Source organism: Suricata suricatta, chromosome 15, assembly GCF_006229205.1.
Source record: "Suricata suricatta isolate VVHF042 chromosome 15, meerkat_22Aug2017_6uvM2_HiC, whole genome shotgun sequence".
In the NCBI taxonomy this organism is placed as follows: domain Eukaryota; kingdom Metazoa; phylum Chordata; class Mammalia; order Carnivora; family Herpestidae; genus Suricata; species Suricata suricatta.
The window spans coordinates 16980290-17002254 of NC_043714.1; the positions used below are offsets into that span (position 1 = coordinate 16980290).

General features: G+C 39.2%; 1 protein-coding gene and 1 pseudogene across 1 annotated transcript in view; one reads left to right on the forward strand and one right to left on the reverse strand.

The window, feature by feature from the left end:
* Positions 1-21965, reverse strand: part of CPA6 (carboxypeptidase A6) — a 332547-nt gene that overhangs the window by 235541 nt on the left and 75041 nt on the right. The gene's annotated exons all lie outside the window — the stretch shown is intronic.
* Positions 3146-4438, forward strand: LOC115279201 (annotated as a pseudogene).

Consider the following 21965-nt stretch of genomic DNA (forward strand, 5'->3'; position numbering starts at 1 on the left):
CAACAGTGTAGGAGAGTGACTGTCTCTCCACACCCTCGCCAGCATCTATAGTCTCTTGATTTGTTCATTTTAGCCACTCTGACTGGTGTGAGGTGGTATCTCAGTGTGGTTTTGATTTGTGTTTCCCTGATGATGAGTGATGTTGAGCATCATTTCATGTGCCTGTAGGCCATTGGATGTCCTCTTTGGAGAAGTGTCTGTTCAGGTCATCTGCCCATTTCTTCACTGGGTTATTTGTTTTGTGGGTGTGGAGTTTGGTGTGTCCTTGTAGATTTTGGATACTAGCCCTTTATCTGATATGTCATTTGCAACTATCTTTTTCCATTCTGTCGGTTGCCTATTAGTTTCCTTGATTGTTTCCTTTGCAGTGCATAAGCTTTTTATCTTGATGAGGCCCGCAAGAGTTCAGTTTTGCTTTCATTTCCCTTGTCTTTGGGGATGTGTCAAGTAGGAAATTGCTGCAATGGTGGTCTAGGAGGTTTTTTCCTACTTTCTCCTCGAGGGTTTTGATGGTTTCCTGTCTCACATTCAGGTCCTTCAGCCATTTTGAGTTTATTTTTGTGTATGGTGTAACAAAGTGGTCTAGTTTCATTCTTCTGCATGTTGCTGTCCAGTTCTCCCAGCACCACCTGCTAAAGAGGCAGTCTTTTCTCCATCGGATATGCTTTCCTGCTTTGTCAAAAATTAATTGGCCATACATTTGTGGGCCCAGTTCTGGCCTGGGCAATTTTTAATTGGTAAATGCACTCAATTTGGTATGTGAACGGTCTTAACATCTTTGGATGTTATTGTGTTTTACTGCTTAAGGGATGTACAATTAACACAAAATGCAAAACTGAAGTGCAACCTTCCATTCTCATTGCAGTATTCACAAATTGCCATGACACTAAAACAATCTAAGTGTCCATCAACAGATGAATGCATACAAAAATGTGATATGCACACCCAGCCAAAAAGGGTGAAATCTTGCCATATTTGACAACATGAATGGACCGTGAGGGCAGTAGGCTAAGTGAAATAAGTCAGAGAAAAGTATTGTATGACATTCCTTGTCTCTAGAATCTAAAAAAGCCAAACCAACAGAATAGTGATTGTCAGAGGCTGAGTAGTAGGAGATTGGGGAAATGTTGATCAAAGGGTACAAACTTTCAGTTTTAAGATGAATAAATTAGGAGGATCTAATGTCTATAACGGTAATTATGGTTAATACTCTGTTCTATAATGTTTATATGACAACTTTAATGTTCTCACTACCACAACAACAAAATGGTAATTTTAATTAACCTTATTGTGGTAAACATTTCACATTATAAAAGTGTTTCAAATCATCACATTGTACACCTTAAACTTACAGAGAATTTTATGTCAATTATATTTCAATAGAGCTGAAAGGAGGGGTTCAACAGGATAGTGTAAGAAGATCCTAAGCTTGTCTCCTCCCATGGACACCAAATCTACACCTGAATATAAAGGAATTCCTCCTGAAGAATGGAGGGCTGATTAAACAGATTCTGCACAACAAAAGGTAGAGGGATCATATTCAAAATATCAGGAGAGACAGAGATACAGTAACAGTGGGAACTCCCACTGAGGGATGGATGGATGGATACCACTGTGGAGGTTAAGGAGGGATACCACTGAGGCACCCATGTACAGATATACCCACCCTGGGGTACACCAAAAACTCCATCAGTTTAAAGAACATCAAGACAGGGGCATTTGTATGGTTCAGTTGGTTAAGCTGCCAACTTTGTCTCATGTGATGACTAGATGGTTCGGTACTTGGAGACCTTCACTGGGCTTTGTGTTGAGTTTCAGATTCTGTGTGTGTGTGTGTGTGTGTGTGTGTGTGTGTGCACTGCCCAAGTCACTTTCGCTCTCTTAAAAACAAAAAAATGGAATGTTAAAAATTAAAAAAAAAACCTAAAGGACAACAAAACAATAAGTGAAGAAATCCATTTACTAAACCCAGAATATCTGCCAAATGGTGGGGAACTGCTGGAACTCTCTTAAGGGCTAGAGGTGCTACAGAGCATTCTTGTTTGTGCCCGCCCCACCTTGATAGTGCAGAAGGGAGCAAAGTCTGAGTATTCTAGCCAGCCTGTGGCCTAAGAAATCCTGGGTCCCTAGATACCCACACTGCTCCCCTCTCCCCTAACAGTGTCTATCCCAGCTTCTGGCATCCTACCAGGAGGTCATGATGTGGTGCACACAGGGACACCCCAGCCTGCACCTGTTACATGCCCAACCATGTTGCTAAGGGCAGCCCTGGCACAGAGCACCTTGTACTCACCCCTTGTCTGCACCCACTCCAGCTTCATCCACTTTGTCAAGGTGGCCCCCAGTGCAGAGTGCCCTAGGACTCCAACATGTGTCTATTTCAGCCAGCCAGCAAGAGCCACCAGGCACACAGAGTTTACATAGAGGATGTTCCTATAAAAGTCCACTCCAAGACTGGGAGAGGTAGAAGTTTTCTCTAACTCATAGGCAAACACAGAAAATACAAATGAGGAGGCAGAGGAATATTCTCCATGTGAAATAAGGAAAACTAAATGAAACAGAGATAAGCAATCTATTTGATAAAAAGTTCAGAGTAATGGTCACAAAGATGCTTACCAGACTGGAGATAAGACTAGATGAACTTAGAACTTTAAAAAAAATATTTGAACTTAAATGAAATTTGATGAATACTATAGCTGAAATGGAAAGTGCAGTAGAGGGAATCAACAGTAGACTAGAAGATGCTGAAAAATGGATCAGCAACTGATGACAGGGTAATGGAAAGTAATAAAATTGAAGAGTAAAAAGAAAATTTAAATAAAGATAGGTTAAGGGACCTCTGGAACACAAGCATACTAGCATTCACATTACAGAGATCTTAGAAAAATAAGAGAAAAGGGCAAGAAACTTACTTGAAAAGTAGTAGCTGGATATTTTCTTAACTTGCAAAAGGAAACCGGAATCGATGTTGAGAAGGCACAGTCTCAAACAAGATGAGCCCAAATAGGTCCACACCAAGACACAGAATAATTAAAATGTCACAAATTAAAGATAAAAAGCAGGTTCTTTTATACTGACTGCCTAAGAGTCATGCTCTAAGAAGCAACATCTCCTCTTCCTCTCCACCATCTGCTTGGCAGCCACTATGCATGAATGCATCTCCATGTTGGCCATGCTGGTGTCTAGACTGGCAATGCTTGTTGGGAGCTCTATTTCCTGGAACATGGTAACCAGCTCAATGGTCAGATGCCATGTGACAAGACCACTGGGAGAGGAGAGCACTCCTTCCACAACTTTCCTCAGTGAAATGGGTGCTGGCAAGCTTGTGTCCAGAGCAGTGTTTGTAGACCTAGAACCCATAGTAATTGAGGCTTGCACTGGCACCTAACCTCCAACGTTTCCACCCTGAACAGTTCATCACAGGCAAGGAAGGTGCTGCCAGTAACTATACCTGAGGGCACTAGACCATTGGCAAGGAAATCATTGACCTAGTCTTGGACTGAATTTGACAACTGGCTGATCAGTGGACAGGTCTTCAGGGCTTTCTTGGTTTTCCACAGCTTTGGAGTGGGAATTGGTTCTGGGTTCACCTCCCTGGCTGATGGAATGTTTCTTTATTATGGCAAGAAGTCCAAGCTAGAGTTCTTCATTTACCAGCCCCCCCCCCCAACTGTAGATGAGCCCTACAACTTCCTTACTACCCATACTACCCTGGAGCACTCTGATTGTGCCTTCATGGTAGACAACGAGGCCATCAATGACATCTGTCACAGAAACCTTGGTATTGAACACCCAACCTACACTAACCTGGTAGGTTCATAGGTCAAATTGTGTCTTCCATCACTGCTTCCCCTCAGAACTGATGGTACCCTGAATGTTGATCAGAATTCCAGACCAAGCTGGAATCCATTTCCCTCTGGTCACATATGCTCCTGTCACTTCGGCTGAGAAAGCCTACCATGAATAGCTTTCTGTACCAGAGATCACCGCTGCATGCTTTGAGTGGCCAAAAAGATAGAGAAATGTGACTTTCGTCATGGTAAATACATGGTTTGCTACCTGTAGTACTGTGGCGATTTCCCAAAGATGCCAATGGTGCCATTGCCACCATCAAGACCAAGTGTACCAGTTTGTGACTAATACCCCACTAGCTTCAAAGTTGGTATTAATTACCAGTTTCCCACTGTGGTACCTGGTGGAGACCTGTCCAAAGTAAAGTGAGCTGTATGCATGCTGAACAACTCCACAGCCATTGCTGAGGCCTGGGCTCTCCTAGACCACAAGTTTGACCTGCTGTATGCCAAATGTGCCTTTGTTCATTAGTATGTGGGTGAGGGCATGGAGGAAGGAGTTTCCTGAGGCTTGTGAGGACATGGTTGTCTTTGAGAAGGATTATGAGATTTATGTGGATTTTGTTGAAGGAGAGGGTGAAGAATAAGGACAGGTGTGCTAAAGTTAAAAATGTCCAAAGGTGCTGCTTTTACAGGGAAGCTTATTCTGTTTCAAACATTGAAGAGTTGTGCTCTGATCAGTTAATTTTTATGTAGCAGTATATACTCTCATATACAATTACTGATCGATGCTTTAAAACACAACACTTTGGGGTGCTTGGGGTGCCTGGTGGGAGCATCCAACTTCAACTCAGGTCATGATCTCACATTTTGTGGGTTCAAGCCCTGCATCAGGCTCTGTGCTGACCACTAGCTCATAGCCTGGAGCCTGCTTCAGATTCTGTGTCTCTTTCTCTCTTTGCCCGTCCAATGTTCACACTCTTTCTCAAAAATAAATAAATGTAAAAAAAAGTTTTTTTAAACACAACATTTAGTTACAGACCCAAGTTGTCCATTTCTCTGATGGGTTTGGATCAAGTATTCCCTGTCTTTAAAAAAAATTAAACATAAAGAGAATCTCAAGGCAGCAAGAGATAAATTTGTTACATATGAGGAAAACCCATAAGGCTATCAACTGATTTTTCCACAGAAACTCTGCAGGCTAGAAGAGAGTGGTAGGATATATTAAAAGTGCTAAAGGGAAATATTATGACCAAGAATACTCTGACAAAGTTATCATTCAGAGTTAAAGGAGAGCTGAAAAGTGTCCCACACATAAGTTAAAGGAGTTCATCACCACTAATCTGGCCTGACAAAAAATGTTAAAGGGACTTCTTAAAATAGAAAAGAAAATGCCAAAACTAGAAGAAAATTATGAAAGAAAAAAACCTTGGAGCACCTTGGTGGCTCAGTCAGTTGAGCATCCCAACTTCGGCTCAGGTCATGATCTCACAGTCTGTGGGTTCAAGCCCCATGTCAGGCTCTGTTCTGTGTCCCTCTCACTCTGCCCTTCCCCTGCTCATGGTCTGTCTCTGTCTCTCAAAAATAAATATAAAAAAAAATTTAAAAACCTCACGGCTAAAATCAAACATATACTGAAGGAAGTAGATCACTTATAAAAAGGCATGAAGGTTAAAAAAGTAGTAAAACAATTCCATCAAAAATTAGTTAAGAGTTCATAAAATAAAAAGGTATAAAATATGACAGCATATACATAAAGCGTGGAGGGGAAGGAAAATGTAATGCTTCAGAATGTGTTTGGACTTAAGCAACCATAATTTTAATATATACTGCTATGTATGAAGCTCATGGTAGATACAAACCAAAGCCTATAATAGATACACAGAAAATAAAAGAAATCTGAAGTCATTGATCATAAGGGAAGAGAGAAAGGAATAGCAGGAACTATAAAAACTAGAAAATTAAGAAAATAGCAAGGAGTACATTCTTATCAATAATTACTTTAAGGTAAATAGACTAAATGCTCCAACAAAATACATTGGGTGACTGAGTAAAAAAAAAAAAAATCAATATGCATCTATATATTGCCTATAAGAGAATCACTTCAGACCTAAAGACACATGCAGAAAGTTAAAGTATGGAAACAAATATATAAAAAGATATCCTGTGCAAATGGGAGAAAAGCTGAGGTAGCAATATTTATGTTAGACAAAACAGACTTTAAAACAAAGGCTGCAAGAAGTAATAATTAAGTGGGGGGGGGGGGGGGCACCTGGCGGCTCAGGTCATGATCTCAAGATTGTTAAGTCGAGCCCTGCACTGGGCTTGTTGCTGTCAGCACAGAGCCCCCTTGGATCCTCTGCAACCTTTGCTCTCTGGCCCTCCCCTGCTCTCTCTGTGTCTCAAATAAAACATTAAAAAGAGAAATAAGGATATTATGTAATGACAAAGACATCAGTCTAATAAAATAAAGCTTGTAAATTATCTGTGCATCCAACAAGGGAGCATCTAAATTTAATCAAGCAAATGTTAAGAGACATAAAGAACTTTAACATCCCAGTTACATCACTATATAGATCATCCTCCTAGAAAAATCAATAAGGAAATAGTGGCTTTGAATTGCACATTAGACCTGAGGGACTTAACAGATATATACAAAACATTCCATCCAAAAATCACAGGATACATATTCTTTTGAAGTGTATATTGAACATTCTCCAGGATAGATTACATGTTAGGCCACAAAACAAATCTCTAATCTAAGAACACTGAAATATTCCAAGCATCTTCTCTGATCACAATGGTATGAAACTAGAGGTCAGTTCCAAGAAAAAAAAAAAAAAGGACAAACCACTAACACATGAAAGCTAAACAGCATGGTAATAATGGCACTAAAAAACCAATAACTCAATGAAGAAATTAAAGAGCAAATAAAATATCTGGAAAAACAAATGAAAATGGAAAAACAAGGGTTCAAAATTAGGACACAGAAGAGCAATTCTAAGAGAGAAGTTTATGGCAATACAGGCCTAAATCAAGAAGAAAAATCTCAAATATGCAATCTAGTCTTATGTATAAAGGAACTAGACAGGGAAGAACAAAGCCCAATGTTAATAGAAGGAAAGAAATAATAAAGATTAGGACAAAATGAAAAAAACCTAAATAGAAAAAGTGAATAAAACTAAGAATTGGTTCTTTAAAAAATATAAGCCTTTAACAAAACTTAAGAAAAAAAACAGGGGTACCTGGATAGCTCAGTCAGTTAAGACTCTGGGTTTCAGCTCAGGTCATGATCTCACGGTTCATGGCTTTGAGCTCCATAGAGCTGATCATCCTGGGGATTCTCTCTCCCTCTCTGTATCTCCCTTGCTTGCTCTCTCCCAAAATAAATTTCTTAAAAACCAGATGACTCAATCAGAAATGATAGAGAAGACAGTTATCTAAAGAATTCTAAGTGACTACTATGAAAAAATCATGTATCAACAAATTGGATAATCTAGAAGAAATGGATAAGTTCCTGAGAATATGCAATTTTCCAATACTGAATTAGGTAGAAATAGAAAATCCAAACATACTGATTACTAAATTATGAAATTTAGTTGACAATCAAAAACTCCCCAACAAAAGTCTAGGATAAGATGGCTTAACAGGTGAATTCTACCAAACATTTAAAGAAAGGGTTAACATGTATTCTTTACAAATTACTCTGAAAACAGCAGAGGGATGAAAGTTTCCAAATTCATTTACAAAGTCAGCATTACCCTGATACCAAAACTGTAACAAGACACTACAAAAAAATGACAATTATAGGCCAATATCCTAAATGAATACGGATGCAAAAATCCTCAACAAAATATAAGCCAAGCAAATTCAACAATATACCACAAAGGATCATCCACCATGATCAAGTGGTGTTTACTCCAGGGATGCAAGGCTGATTCAGTATCTGCTAATAAATTAACACATCATGTGTATGTTAACATGTGCTAATATGGTATAACAAAATGAAGGATAAAACTCATGATCAGATTAAATGCAGAAATGCATTTGACAAAATCAACATCCATTCATGATAAAAAAAAAGTCTCAACAAAGTAGATTTAGAGGGAACATACATCAACATAATAAGGTCCATGTATAACAAACTCACAGCTAAAATCATACTCCATGGTCAAAGCTGTAATATTTTTCTCTAAGATCAGGAATAAGACAAGATGGCCACTCTAATCTCTTTTATTCAGCATAGTACTGCATGTCCTAGCTGCAGCAATCAGACAAAAAACAGAAATTAAAGGCATCCTAATTGATAAGAAAGAAGTAAAACTGTCACTGTTTGTAAATACTGTATATAGAAACCCCTAATGAATTCCACCAAAACCTTAGAATAAGTTCAGTGTAGTTTCAGGGTAAAAAATTAATATACACAGTCTGTTGTGTTTCAATAGACTAAAAACAAAGTAGCAGAAAATGAAAGTAAGTAAATCACTTACAATTGTATCAAAAAGAACAAAATACCTAGGAATAAATTTAACCGAGGTAAAAGACCTGTATACTCTAAGTTGTAAGATATTAATGAAAAACTGAAGACAAATTAAAATGTTCACACTACCCAAAGCAATGTATAGGTTCAATGCAATCCCTATAAAAATACCAATAGCGTTTTTCATAGAACTAGAACAAAATTCTACAACTTGTATGGAACAACAATCCCAAATTGCCAAAGCAATCCTGAAAAAGAAGAAAGCTGAAGGTATCACAATCCCAGCTTTCAAACTATCCTATACAGCTATGGTAACTAAACAGCATGGCACTAACACAAAACTACACATAGATCAATGGAACAGATCAGAAGTAAATCCATGCTTACATGTTTAATCTGCAACAAAGGAGGCAAGAACATACAAAAGGGAAAAATGCTCTTTAACAAATTCTGTAGTAAAAACTGGACAGCTACATGTAAAAGAATGAAACTGGACCACTTTCATACATCATTCACAAAAATAAACTCAAAATAGATGAAAGACCTAAGTATAAGACCAGAAACCATAAAACTGCTAATAGTAAACATAGGCAGTGATCTCTTGGACATTGGCCTTAGCAATATTTTTCCTGATGGGTCTTCTCAAACAAAAAAATATCGAGACTACACCAAAATAAGCTTTTACACAGCAAAGGAAACCAACAAAAGGTAACCTACTAAGTGGAGAAAGATATTTATGAAGAATATATCTAATAAGGGGTTAATATCCAAAAATGATATATAAGAATCTTCTATAACTCAACGCCAAAAACAAATTTTAAAATGGGCAGAGGACCTGAATGGGCACTTTTCCAAAGAAGAAATAAATTGGCCATAGATACATGGAAAGATTCTCAACATTACTAACCATCAGGGATATGCGAATCAAAACTATAAGGAGATATCAACTCCTATCAGTCAGAATGGCTAGTATCAAAAAGATAAGAAGTAAGTAATGGCAAGGATTTGGAGAAAAGGCAACCCTCATGTACTGTTGGTGGAAATGTAAATTGGTGTAGACACTGTGCACAAAAGAATGGGGGTTCCTTGAAAATAATTTTTTAAACAGTTTTTTTAATGTTTTTATTTATTTTTGATACATAGAGAGACAGAGCATGAAAGGGGGAGGAGCAGAGAGAGGGAGACACAGAACCGGAAGCAGGCTCCAGGCTTTGAGCTATGAGCACAGAGCCTGACGTGGGGCTCAAACCCAGGAACATGAGATCTGACCTGAGCCGAAGTCGGAGGCTTAACCGACTGAGCCACCCAGGCGCCCCCATGATTTTCTATCAAAAACAGAAATACCAGGGCACCTCAGCAGCTCAGTCAGTTAAGCATATGGCTCTTGATTTTGGCTCAGGTCATAATCTCATGGTTTTTGAGTTTGAGCCCCATGTCCAGCAAAGCATAGAGCCTGCTTAGGATCTTATCCCCACACCGTTTCTCTGCCTTTCTCCCCTCCTCCCTCGCAAACTCAAGCGCGCGCGCGCGCACACACACACACACACACACACACACACACACACACACACACACACACACACACAATGGTAATACCACAGGACCCAGTAGTTCCATGTCTGAATATCCACCTGAAGAAAATGAAAACACAACTTTGAAAAGATTATTGTACCCCTATGTTTGTTGCAGCATTATTTACAACAGTCAAGATACTAAAGCAATTTAAGTATTTGATAGACAAATGGATAAAGATGTCATAGATAAACAAGGAAATATTACTCATCCCTAAGAATAAAATCTTGCCATTTGTGACAAATATGGATGGACCTATTAATGAGAGCATTATGCTAAGTGAAATAAGTCAGAAAAAGACATTCCATATGATTCACTTCTATATGGAATCTAAACGACAAATGAATAAAAATAGAAATAGAAAATACAGAGAAGAAACTTGTGGCTGCCAGAGATCAGTGAGGAAGGAGATTAAGAGGTACAAACTTTCAGTTGTAAAATATCTAAGTCACAGGAATGAAAAGCACAGTATAGAGATACAGTCAATTATGTTGTACTAACTTTGTATGGTGACCAACAGTAATTATACTTACTGAGGGAAGTATTTTGTAAAGTATGTAATTGTCAAATCAATATTTGTACACCCAAAACTAATATGCCAATTTAAAAAGGCTGAAAAAATTAAGTAATAAAACTTAATTTTTTCTATGCATGCATAGACCAAGACAGCTGGATGAAACTTTAATAGCTATAAATGCCTGTATTTTCTCTGCTTAAGAATCTTTGGGATGTTGAAAGAGATGTCTAGAAATTATTAAAAGTCATATTGCAGACCTCTGAATGCAATGTGAATATAAAATTATCTGCTTTTGTGAAGAATTATTCCTACAGTAATTGCCTAAATTGATTGATTTGTGACCACAATGTTTGGTGCATTTACTTCAATCCTAATAAAGTACACTACTACCCAATAGCTTTTCAGTTTACTATTCTCGAGCTTTTAAAAGTGTATTCTCATTTGATCCTCTTCTGAATTTCTATTAAGTAGCTAAATTTAAGGGAGTATATTTGATTATTTCTATCTTTTAAGAATTGAAGAAATGGTATACCAAGGCAACAATTATCTGTATATACACAGAGCTTTGAAAATTAGGGTTGAATTTTGTCAAGTGTTATTTAGTGTGGTAGAAGAAATACTTTGTAGTTGGTCCAAAATTGTTCATTAGATCTAAAAGTAAAAGTTGGCATGAGAACTGAAGAGCTATAACCACCTGTGACTTGTCTCTTGAATCTGAACATTTCTAGAAAACATGAACCATGTTGAATCCTAAGCTCATTCTGACAGGAAACTCCTTGAATGGCAATGGTGGTGGATCTTGTAAAGACTTAAAGGGTAGGCAAGGTGTCAAAACTTCAAACTGCCCATTGAGAAAGAAGAAACACCGGTTGAAGGGAAGGGAGGACAATGAATCAGCAGAGAGTGAACAGAGAGGTTTGTCATTTCCCCGCATCACTGAGGAACCAGCAGAGTCCTGAAGCCCTGGATCTGCCTTTGTTTCCTCTATTAAATGTATGTGGCAAGTCTGCATATGAGGCTAGGTGGCTTAGGTCTTTGAGTTCCTTTCCTGGAGAAAAGTTGGTTTTCTTTGTCTGGCTTTACTTTTAGCCAATTCTGGAACATTTCCGCCAGGGGTTAAATATCATTCTGTAATTACCACATCAATTAGGATGTTTCTCATTGGAAATAGGAAACCCACTTCAGATTGTACTGGGGCATCATGGGAAATTACTTGCTTGTAAGTGAAAAGTCTAGCAATAAGCCAGCAAAATTTTATCAAGGCACCAACTCAATTTCTCTACAATTTTAGTCACTCTGACTCCCTCTGTTCACTTTACTCAACTTTTCTTACAGTCACAGAATGGCTGCAGCAGGGCCAGATATTACATTCACGTACCACATTGTCTAGAAGAGGGTACTTTTTTTTTTTTTTAGTCACTGGAAAAGAAAAGTCCCCCACTAGATTTGGATCAGTTAAGATGCTGAGCCCACCCTTGAACCAATTATGGTGCCAGAAAAATGCTATGTGCTGACTGGTTCATGCATGCTATCAAGCCTCACTCCTGCAGCAGGGGGAGGTGGTGGTGATGCTAGGTGAGGCACCATAGCAATCCGTGGCTGCTTCATAATGAGGACATCCCCATGTTCACACACAGAAACCATGATATGACCCCATGTGCACTTGCTTTCGATGCTCTTGTCTTTCCCAAAATGCCCAGAGGATTGGTGGGGTGTCTGCTGGGGGGAATGTGGCAGGTTTTAATATACAGGGCATTTAATGTACCAGGCAACTTGCAGGGGTGGGAGCGGAGAATAACCTTGCCAGATTCCTATAAGCTAAAGCCTTTTGGAATATTCTGAGGATGCAGACTTTTGGCATTTAACCATAGCCCAGGAGTGAGTTTAATTAAGAATAATCAGTAAGGGGATGTTAATATTAGCAGTCTAAAATTAACCACACAGAAGCAGCAGAGTCAAAGAATTGTCAGCTATGTTCAAAGGCAAAATCTAAAATCTGTTGCTTTTCTTTGTATCCCCACCAAATGAATTTACATAAAGCTTAATGGCTTTATAATTATATAAGGACTTTTACTTTTCACTACCTTCTTCAAGCTGCATTTTTTTTAGTGCTTTCTCACTAGGTACTGAATTTTCCCTATTTGGTGAATAAAATCTAAGTGGATAGGGACTTTTTAATTTATGGGTACTAGATGCTGGGAAGAAACACATTTAAGAAGTTATAATATTAAGTCTGGAATAGCGGGAGATTTCCAGAATATGAATGACTTTATTTGTACTTTGCAGCATGGGATGTGAAAAGAAGCTAGGACTCCTGATGGCAAGTTGCAGAAACCTCAACCCTTTTACTGGCTCCCCCCCCCCCCCCCCCCCCCCCCCCCCCCCCCCCCCCCCCCCCCCCCCCCCCCCCCCCCCCCCCCCCCCGCCCCGCCACTCCACTCTGCTCCACATGCTTCCTTCCTTTTATAGGAAGAGTTGGATCAGGATTGATGGTGACTAATCACGAGAGTTTTGTAAAGGATGGGTGCCAGTCTATAAAATCTGTGACAATGTCCTCTGTGTGAGGCTAGAAACAGTTCTGTGGGCATCATGAAATTATTCTGACACATCTCAACTGGCTTTTTCTATCTTATCCTAGGCCTCAAGGGCTTACAATGAGAGGTGGCCAAATCCATCTAATTTTATGTTTTGGCACTTTTGATTCTAGTCCTGGCTTTCTATTTCTGCGTGACTGGAGGCAAATGATTGCCCCTTTGTGACTTCTAGAAGACATGAGTAACACAGCTCTTTCAGTATAGCCCCATCAGTAGGATCAAATCAGGTAGCGCACAGGCATTATAAAGTTACACAATGATAGAGAATTATTTAATCTCTCAAACACCAAAATGGTGTTGCAATAGTACATTTCTTCAACAAACCTCCCTGAGGTTTCTACTCTTACTGCAGAGTGATACAATTTGGCCATTCTTTAAAAAAAAAAAAAGCACAAAGATGCTTCTACTTTATAAAATTAGATATTGGAAAACATACACAAGTCTTTTGGCTGCTATCATTCAAGGGGAATGGCAATTAAATCTCATAACAGGGATCCAACTTCACCATTAATGTGGTTTTTGTGACTTCACCTGCTCTAATGAGCTGGAGAGAGATAATGCCCACTGTGAGAGACATCAATGTTAAGAGGCAGGATAAATGATTTTGATGGAAAGACATAAGGATTATGTCCCTCTTGAGCTTAATTCTAAAACCCCTTTCCAGTTGACCATGAAAAACATTCAAAGTCTTTACTCTAAACTGCTTTAAAATAACATTCTATTCTGCTAGAATTCTTCTGTTCTGCATTAATCAAGAGAGATGAAGAAAAGAAAGTGAATCTCCTCTCAACCTAATCTTGCAGGAGATCACACAGACTGGCTTTGATGCGTGTTCAGAAGTTCCTGAAAGAGCAGAGGATGCACTCAGCTGAAAATGACAAGGAGATCCTCATGTGACTCTGTAATGGGATCATTAAAAAGGAGTGTTTAATCTCTGCAATCCCTGACTTTAAAACAGATACTATTGTGTGAATCAGAAGGTGGAGAGACTCAGGACGGAGAAGCTCATCGTAGCAAAGATGAAGTATCTGAAAAGGACTTTTTTATTTAAAAAAAAAATCTTCATTTATCCTTCACTCCATTTTCCCTGAGGTTATTTCTTATCCTTCCCCTTCCTGGACATAAAATACCTGTCACTGATATTTTCAGCAGGCTTCTCAGTTTTGGGGTGTGTCAGAATCCTCTTAGTCTCTGTGGAAGGAGAGAAGCAAACAGGGAGGGCAATAGGAGGAATTCTTATCACTATTAATTTAGTTGTGCCTGTGCTGGTCAGGCTCTAAGTGGCGTTGGGTAAGAAAAGATTGGGTGAGAAGGGCTTCTGGGATGTCCTTTCCTGGCCCTGGTCACTTAGAGGCATAGTGGACTTTCTCACACTCAATGTCAGAAACCATTTTACTTTCCCATGAACACAAAACCCTAAATCCTGTTGGTTTGAAGTAGTTTGTGTTTGAGACTCTTCTATTTCCAGTATCCCATTCTTCTCCCTCCAAATAGCTCCACAAGTGCCATGGAACTGGAATCATGGATCAGTACAGCAGTTAGTGGTTAGCCCCAAATCCAGGTCATTTATGACTTACTACTTGCACAACACATACAAAAAGGAACTCAGAGGACTCTTGGTGATGCCCAGTTGTACACCTGACCTTATAACCATCTGTGGTGAATGGAAGGACACTGGAGCTCAGGTAATTAAGATGGGTTTCAAGGCGTGTCTCAATCATTCACCTTCCTTTATGCCTAAAATAGTGACACCTCACCTGTGTAACAGAGCCTTGGGAGGACTGAAGGTAATGGAAATGAAGGCTCTGTGTCAAATGCCATATAAAGTGTGATTCTGCCTGGGTCTATAGTCATTGGGATTTTAAGAATGGTGTTGATGAGTCTGGTGGAGTTCCTTTTTAGTCCAGAACCAATAGCTAGAAATAAATGGGGATGTCCCTGTGTCTAGACTTCTGGATCTATGCAAAGTATTTTTTAAAAATTTTTGTTAATGTTTTATTTTATTTTTGAGAGAGAGAGAGAGCATGAGCGGGGGGGGGGGGTCTGAGAGAGAGTGAAACACAGAATCCAAAGACAGGCTCCAGGCTCTGAGCTAGCTGTCAGTACTGAGCCCAACGTGGGGCTCGAACCCACGAACTGCGAGATCATGACCTGAGCTAAAGCCGGACACTCAACCGACTGAGCCAGCCAGGTGCCCCAATGCAAAGTATTTCTGAGTAATTTGCTCTCAAAAGCTAAGCTGGAGAAACCAAGGTCATACAATGTCATTTCCACCTTTCCTCTCAAATAGAAAACTAAAAAATGAAAAACACTGCCCCACCATCTCTACCTGCCTCCCATCTCCCTACCTCTTATCATTAGATTTCTTTTGCTTAAATACATGGTTCTTCATATTCAGACTAGGAAGAGCAGAAATGCTGGCTCACAAGATCATGACTACAAATCCGGACTAGAGTGAGGAAGATACAAAGAGAAAGGATTTAGGGAAAGAGAGGTAAAAAATGCAGGCCTCCTCTTCTATTCCCCTCCAGAAAATGACAAAGTAAATTGAAAAGGCAACTTTTAAAGACACTTAATGATAGGAAGTCACAGTGGTTAAAAAGAAACAATCATGTTCTTTGTGATAACAGACTTGTGATTGTGTGGAAATCAACCATTATGTGTGCTGGAAAATAATACCATGTTGCTGGAGAATAAATATAATCAGACAATTCTTAAATAGGACAGAGAACTAAAAAGCCAGTCAACCAAAACAAAGAACATCTTGTAATAGGTCTAGAAATTTAAAAAATATCCTTCTTTCCTTTCTCTAAAAGGGGAAAAATATCAGAAAAGCTGGCTTTATAAGTCAAAAGATAACTTCTACTGGTCTTTCTTAAGGGTAGGCCCATTCCACCTGTGATGCTTCGTGTTAAACGAATCTTTGACAACCAGCTTTACCTCTAGCAGGCATTCAGCAACTATTCATTGAGCCAAAGTTTCCTTAAACCTTAGGAGGATCTGAAGTGTGTTTGTGTCTGTCTCGCTCCCCATCTATGTCTCTTTCTGTCTGTGTCTCTCTCTTTCTCACTCTGGCGGTGTGAGTGAGTGGGAGGGGGAGGGGGTGGGGGGGGGAGGGGGGAGGTTCTTGCTCCTAGAGTTTCTGCAGCCCATCTTGAGGGCTGGTCCCCTCAAAACTTAAGTATAATAGGCTCTTTGGGTCTCATGAGAATTTTGGGTCACTACAACCCAACATGGAGACTGTTCTATTACAGTCCCAGAGAGTTTGGGTTAAATGTGAGAAGAGTCATTTACACAGAACATGTAAGACACTCTAGAAGTTTCTAAGAAATCAGAAACAGCAGGGGTTGAGAAAATAAATATCAACTACCCATATCCTGCCCTTCCCCTTCTCCCCTGACAACCACCATTTTATTTTCTATGAATCTGACTACGAATAAGAAGAGTAAGTGATATTTTTAGCCCTTCTTGGCTTTAATTACTTTCTAGAGCACATCAGGGTAGTTAATCTACAAAGAATGCATGAGGTGACCAGAAACCCACAACCTCCTGGGGCAGTCCATTCCAATTCTAACTCCACTTCAGGTACCAGCACTAATGTTTCAGTTTTGTGGAAGTTAATAACTTGTGATATAGCTCTGAAAACAAGGAGATCCCAGACTACATAGCTATTTCTAAGAGAGGGAACATTACTTCTGCATCTAATAATTCATTGCTTATTTGTTTCTATGATAAAATTCTTTGTTTTGTTGTGTTTTAATTTACATGTTAAGGGGACAAAATGCTATGCAGTAAGCACATTGGAAAACTATTTGAGTTTAGTAATATAGAGGTACAGCTCTCATCTCCCCTAACAACCCTCAGAGAGAAAAGTTTCTTGACTATCTCAACTAAAGCAGAATTACACTGAGGTGAGAGGAAGAAGAATAATGATGGGAGGGAAAAGACCTGGTATGTTTGGAGGAATCTCCTCCGAAAAATGGGTTTGTTTGTTTGGCTGATGGGTACTGTTGGTGACAGACTACTTCCTAACACCTCTCCAGAAGAAGTTGCATCTTCTTGCTACCTGCCTTCCTATGAAAAAATCTCTAATCAGAACCTGAAAAAAAAAACCTAAATGTATACACTGCACTGCCTCAGAACAAAAGCTCTCAACCTCAAGGTTAATATAAAACAAAGATGAAGTGACAATTAGAAACCAGTTAAGATCATTTTTCAGTTAAAACATAGGCAGAGATTTGGTTAAACTTATATAGTATAACTCTGTTAGCCTGTGTTAGCCAGTTATAAGAGTCTTACAATGAGACACTTTGAACTGCCTGATATAGCAGGTACAGTTTTTATGACTGACTTTGAAAGTCTCCAACAATGACCCAGCAATTGTACTAGGCATTTTCCCAAAGGATACAAAAAACACTTATTTGAAGGGGCACATGCACCCCCATGTTTATAGCAGCATTATTGACAATAGCTAAATGACAGAAAGAACCCAAATGTCCATTGATTGATGAATGGATAAAGATGATATGGCATATGTGTGCATATGTGTATATATGAGTAATGGAATTTACCTAGCCATCAAAAAAAAAAAAATCTCACCATTTGCAATGATGTGGATGGAACCAGAGTGTATTATGGTAAGTGAAGTAAGTCAAAGACAAGTATCATAATTTCACTTACATGTATAATTTTAGAAATGAAACAGATAAACATAGGGCAAGGGAAGGAAAAATAAGATAACAACAGAGGAAGGCAACCCATAAGAAACTCCTAGAACCCAAACTGAGGGTTGCTGGAGGGAAGATAGGCAGGGTGATGGTATTAAATAGGGCACTTGTTGGGATGAGTATTGGGTATTATATGTTAGTGGTGAATCATTAAATTCTAATCCTGAAACCAGTACTACACTATATGTTAACTGGAATTTAAATAAAATCTTGTAAGAAAGTCTCCAACAAAATATTTTAGGCTATTAAGCAACGGATTTGTTAATCCTGTCTAGGTAGAAACATAGCTTATAGAAAGCTAGTGATGAACACCCTTTTCAAAGTAAAGTAGCAGGAAAGGGTCTTTATGGGAAGGATTCTAGGGTATCCTAGAAAATTTGGTACAGGAATCAGGGCACCATAGACTATAATGGACTGTCCTACAATTGTCAGGACTCAGCTTGTAAGTCTGGATGATCTCTGTTCCAGTGGCTAGCAGAAATCAACACTTATTCTACATTCCAAGGTGAGAGAATCTGGTTCAATGGTTTTGGGTGTGATGTCAATCCAGAAATATCTCTAACATTTGTGGGACATGAGTTAAAGTGTAAATGGAAACCCTCCAAGAAACAGACTCTCAAATTATAGAGAACGAATGAATGGTTATTAGAGGGGAGGTGGGTGGAGGGATGGGTAAAATAGGTGATGGGGATTAAGGAGTGCATTGGCTGTGATGAGCACTGGGCATTGTATGGGAATGTTGAATTACTGTATTGTACATCTGAAACTAATATTATACTGTGTTAACTGGAATTTAAGTAAAAACTTAAAAAATATGTAAGTGTTAAAAGTTATAAGTCAAGGTAATAAAAGTAAAATATTCTATCCTCTTACTTTGACAGGCATGCCTTCCTAAAAAGCCTAGAAGTCCAGGTTCAAATTTAGAATTCTTGGATTCCATAGGGGCATTACACCGAAATGTAGCAGCAGAGAAGGTTGGCCACTCGACTGCTGCCCATCTGCTACCTGCTACCCTTGGCGTTTGAATACCCTACTCTGTACACCCAAACTCCAAATATAGCCTACAAATACCTCCCCCTTCATACCAATTGTACCTATAGCCACAAGGCTCCTGAGGGCCCTAGGAATAGCTTGAGCTATTTGGGCATGGATTCCAGGGCCCTGGATCCCCACACAAGGGCACAAGTAGGGGGGGGTGCAGTAGAGCGGGAGGAGGAACAGAACATGATGCCCAGGGCATCCCTGTCAGCCAAGTCTAGGGTGGAATACTAGCTGTAATACTAGGAAAAGTTATCACTCTGGTTGTATTTGTGTAATTATGGCTCATCTGATTACAAGGCTAGTTAAGTGGATTCAAGAACAGCAAAGGAGCTTTATACTCAGTTTCCTACATACTAAGTCAGAAGAAGAAATTTCCTAGGTCCTACCTGGGAAATCATCACAGAAACACCAATCAAGCAATTTATCTTCTTAGTTCTGGAGTTAAAACTCCTTATTCTCTCTCCCCCCACCCCCAGTGTTGGCAAAGGATTCACCTCTACAGGTCAAATAGACTCTTGGTACCAGTCTTGTGGCTTTGTTTTTACAAAATCTCTATTTCTTCTTAGGAAAAAGAAATAAAATACTACAATACCTGAAACCAGTTCAGATTAAAACTGTGCCAAGCTCTCATTCCATTACTTTTCTCTCCTGGGTTCCTTAATAGGCATATTTGTGTGCGACTAAGATCTTCAGAACCTTGCATGAGTGATTCTCTACATGAAGTTGTAATTTCATATTTTCTGATCTCAATTTCCACTGCTGAAATTGAATAGTAGGACACCAACAGAAAAAATGACACAGGAAAAATCTCTCTTTAGAAATAGGGTGAGTATCTCCAACAATAAAGACTGAGAATGGAAGATGGAAAGTACAGTTTGTACACAACTATTCTGAAAGTCATTTTAAAACTCTAGATAGATCTGTTCAGAGTAATCACCCTTGTGGATTCTCATTGTCTAAAGAACCAAGTCCAAATTCATTGAAATTTTTCTCCTGGTCTTATTTCTTTTTAGCTTCTTGTATACATAACAGTATTCTTTATGGCTCTGGTTTTATTGTGCCATTCCTCTTATTCTGAGCTTCCAGTGGGCCCTTGATTTTGGTGGCAGTGATTCTCGAGGGTGTGGGAAATACAGTTTGAATATGAACTTCATAATAAAAAAACTGGTTTGAGTTCCAGTTCTGCTACTGACAAGCTTTGTGATTCTAGACAAGTTGACCCTTCCGGTCTCCAATTACTTCATCAGTTAAATGGGGATCACAATAGTGCCTATCTCATTGGGTTGTGATACAGATTAATTGCATATAGTTAAGCTCATATGGCAGTGCCTGGCAAATTAAACCTTCCATAGGTGAGGCTCAACATCACCCACCATCAGGGAAAAGTAAATCAAAACCACTGTGAGGTATCACCTTAGACCTGTTAGGATGGTTAAAATCAAAAGACAAGAAATAAGTGTTAGTGAAGATGTGGAGAAAAAACTGTTGGTGAGAATTTAAATTGGTACAGCCATCATGGAAAACAGTGGGGAGTTTCCTTAAGTTAAAAAAGACCATATGATCCAATAATTCCAATATTGGGTATTTACCCAAAGAAAACACAAATGCTAATTTGAAGAGATATATGCCTACCCATGTTTGTTATTTACAAAAGCCAAGACATGGAAGCAACTGTAGTGTTCATTAATAGAAAAATGGATAAGGAAGATGTGGTGTGAACCTTGTGAAATGAATAAACTAAAGGCGTAATCAGACCAATAAATAGAGAACTGGTGAATGCCAGAGGGGAGGGAGGTAAGAGGATGGAGAAAATGAATGAAGGGGAGTGAGAGATACAGGCTACCAGTTATGGAATGAATAAATCATGGCATTAAATGACACGGCATGAGAAGCATAGTCATTGATTCTGTAATAGCATTTTATGGTAACAGATGGTAACTACATTTGTGGGGAGCAGAGCATAAAGTATAAAGTTATTGAATCGCTATGTTGTACACTTGAAACAAATGGGACTGTGTGTGTCAACTTTACTCAAATTGTTAAAAAGTTGTGCCTAATATGCACATGGAGATATATATATATCTCCACCCCTTCCATAGGTAGTTAAAAATATGCTCTTCCTCTTAGGGTTTGTGTGCATTCCCATAGGCTCATCTCCTGCTGTTCTCAGTCTTCTACCTTGCATCTCAGAACTACCAAACTACTTAGAGGTTCTGTGAACATGCTGTACTATTCTTTCTGTGTAGGACAGCAGACTTCTATTTTCCTCTAGATTTTTTTAAAATTCTGTTTAAGTTTATCAGAGATAGAGACAGCATTAATGGGGGGAGAGGCAGAGAGAGAGAGGAAACATAGAATCCAAAGGAGGCTTCAGGCTCTGAGAGCTGTCAGCAGAGCCCTACCAGGGATGGAATCATAAAGCAGGAGACCATGACATAAGCTGAAGTCAGGACACTTAACTGACTGAGCCACCCAGGTGCCCCTCCCCTTTTTAAAGCATACTTTCCTCTTTAAAGACTCAAACAGATATGACCGCTTCAAGAATTCTCTCCTTTTCCAGACACAAGTGACATACACTGCTACTTCTAGCCATAATTCTCTGCTACACTTCCCCAGCGTAGAGAATGCAAGACTTTGCTTGGTGAAGAGATGAACAAAAGTGGGAAGATTTTCAACAAGTCCTCGAAAGTAGAGTGTTACCTATTCCCTCAGGAAAACCAAGGAGACCTCAGGCATTGGTAAGAGACAGCTAAAAAGTGTCACTCTTTCCACTGGAGGATCAGTCTTGGTATCAGTCAGTAAAGCTGGGCAGATAGCCATTTAACATGAGATCATCATGATGTATCATGCACGAGCTAACCAACTATCACACTTAATAGTGGAAAGAAGAATTTGAAACTTTAGTTTGTATGGTTTCTGATTAGACCTTTTAAAAGCATTGCCTCTTAGTGGTGGATTTCCATTGCTGCTTTGATAACCTCTGAGAAACCACTGCTTCAGTGTGCCAAAAAAAGGTGCCCAAATTTCAGATCAAAAATGAGGGTATCAAGAAAATTAATAGGCAACCGACAGAATGGGAAAAGATAGTTGCAAATGACCTATCAGATAAAGGGCTAATATCGAAAATGTACAAGGAACTCACCAAACTTCACAATCACAAAACAAATAATCCAGTGGAGAAATGGGCAGAAGATATGAACAGACACTTCTCCAAAGAGGACATCCAGATGGCCTACAGACACA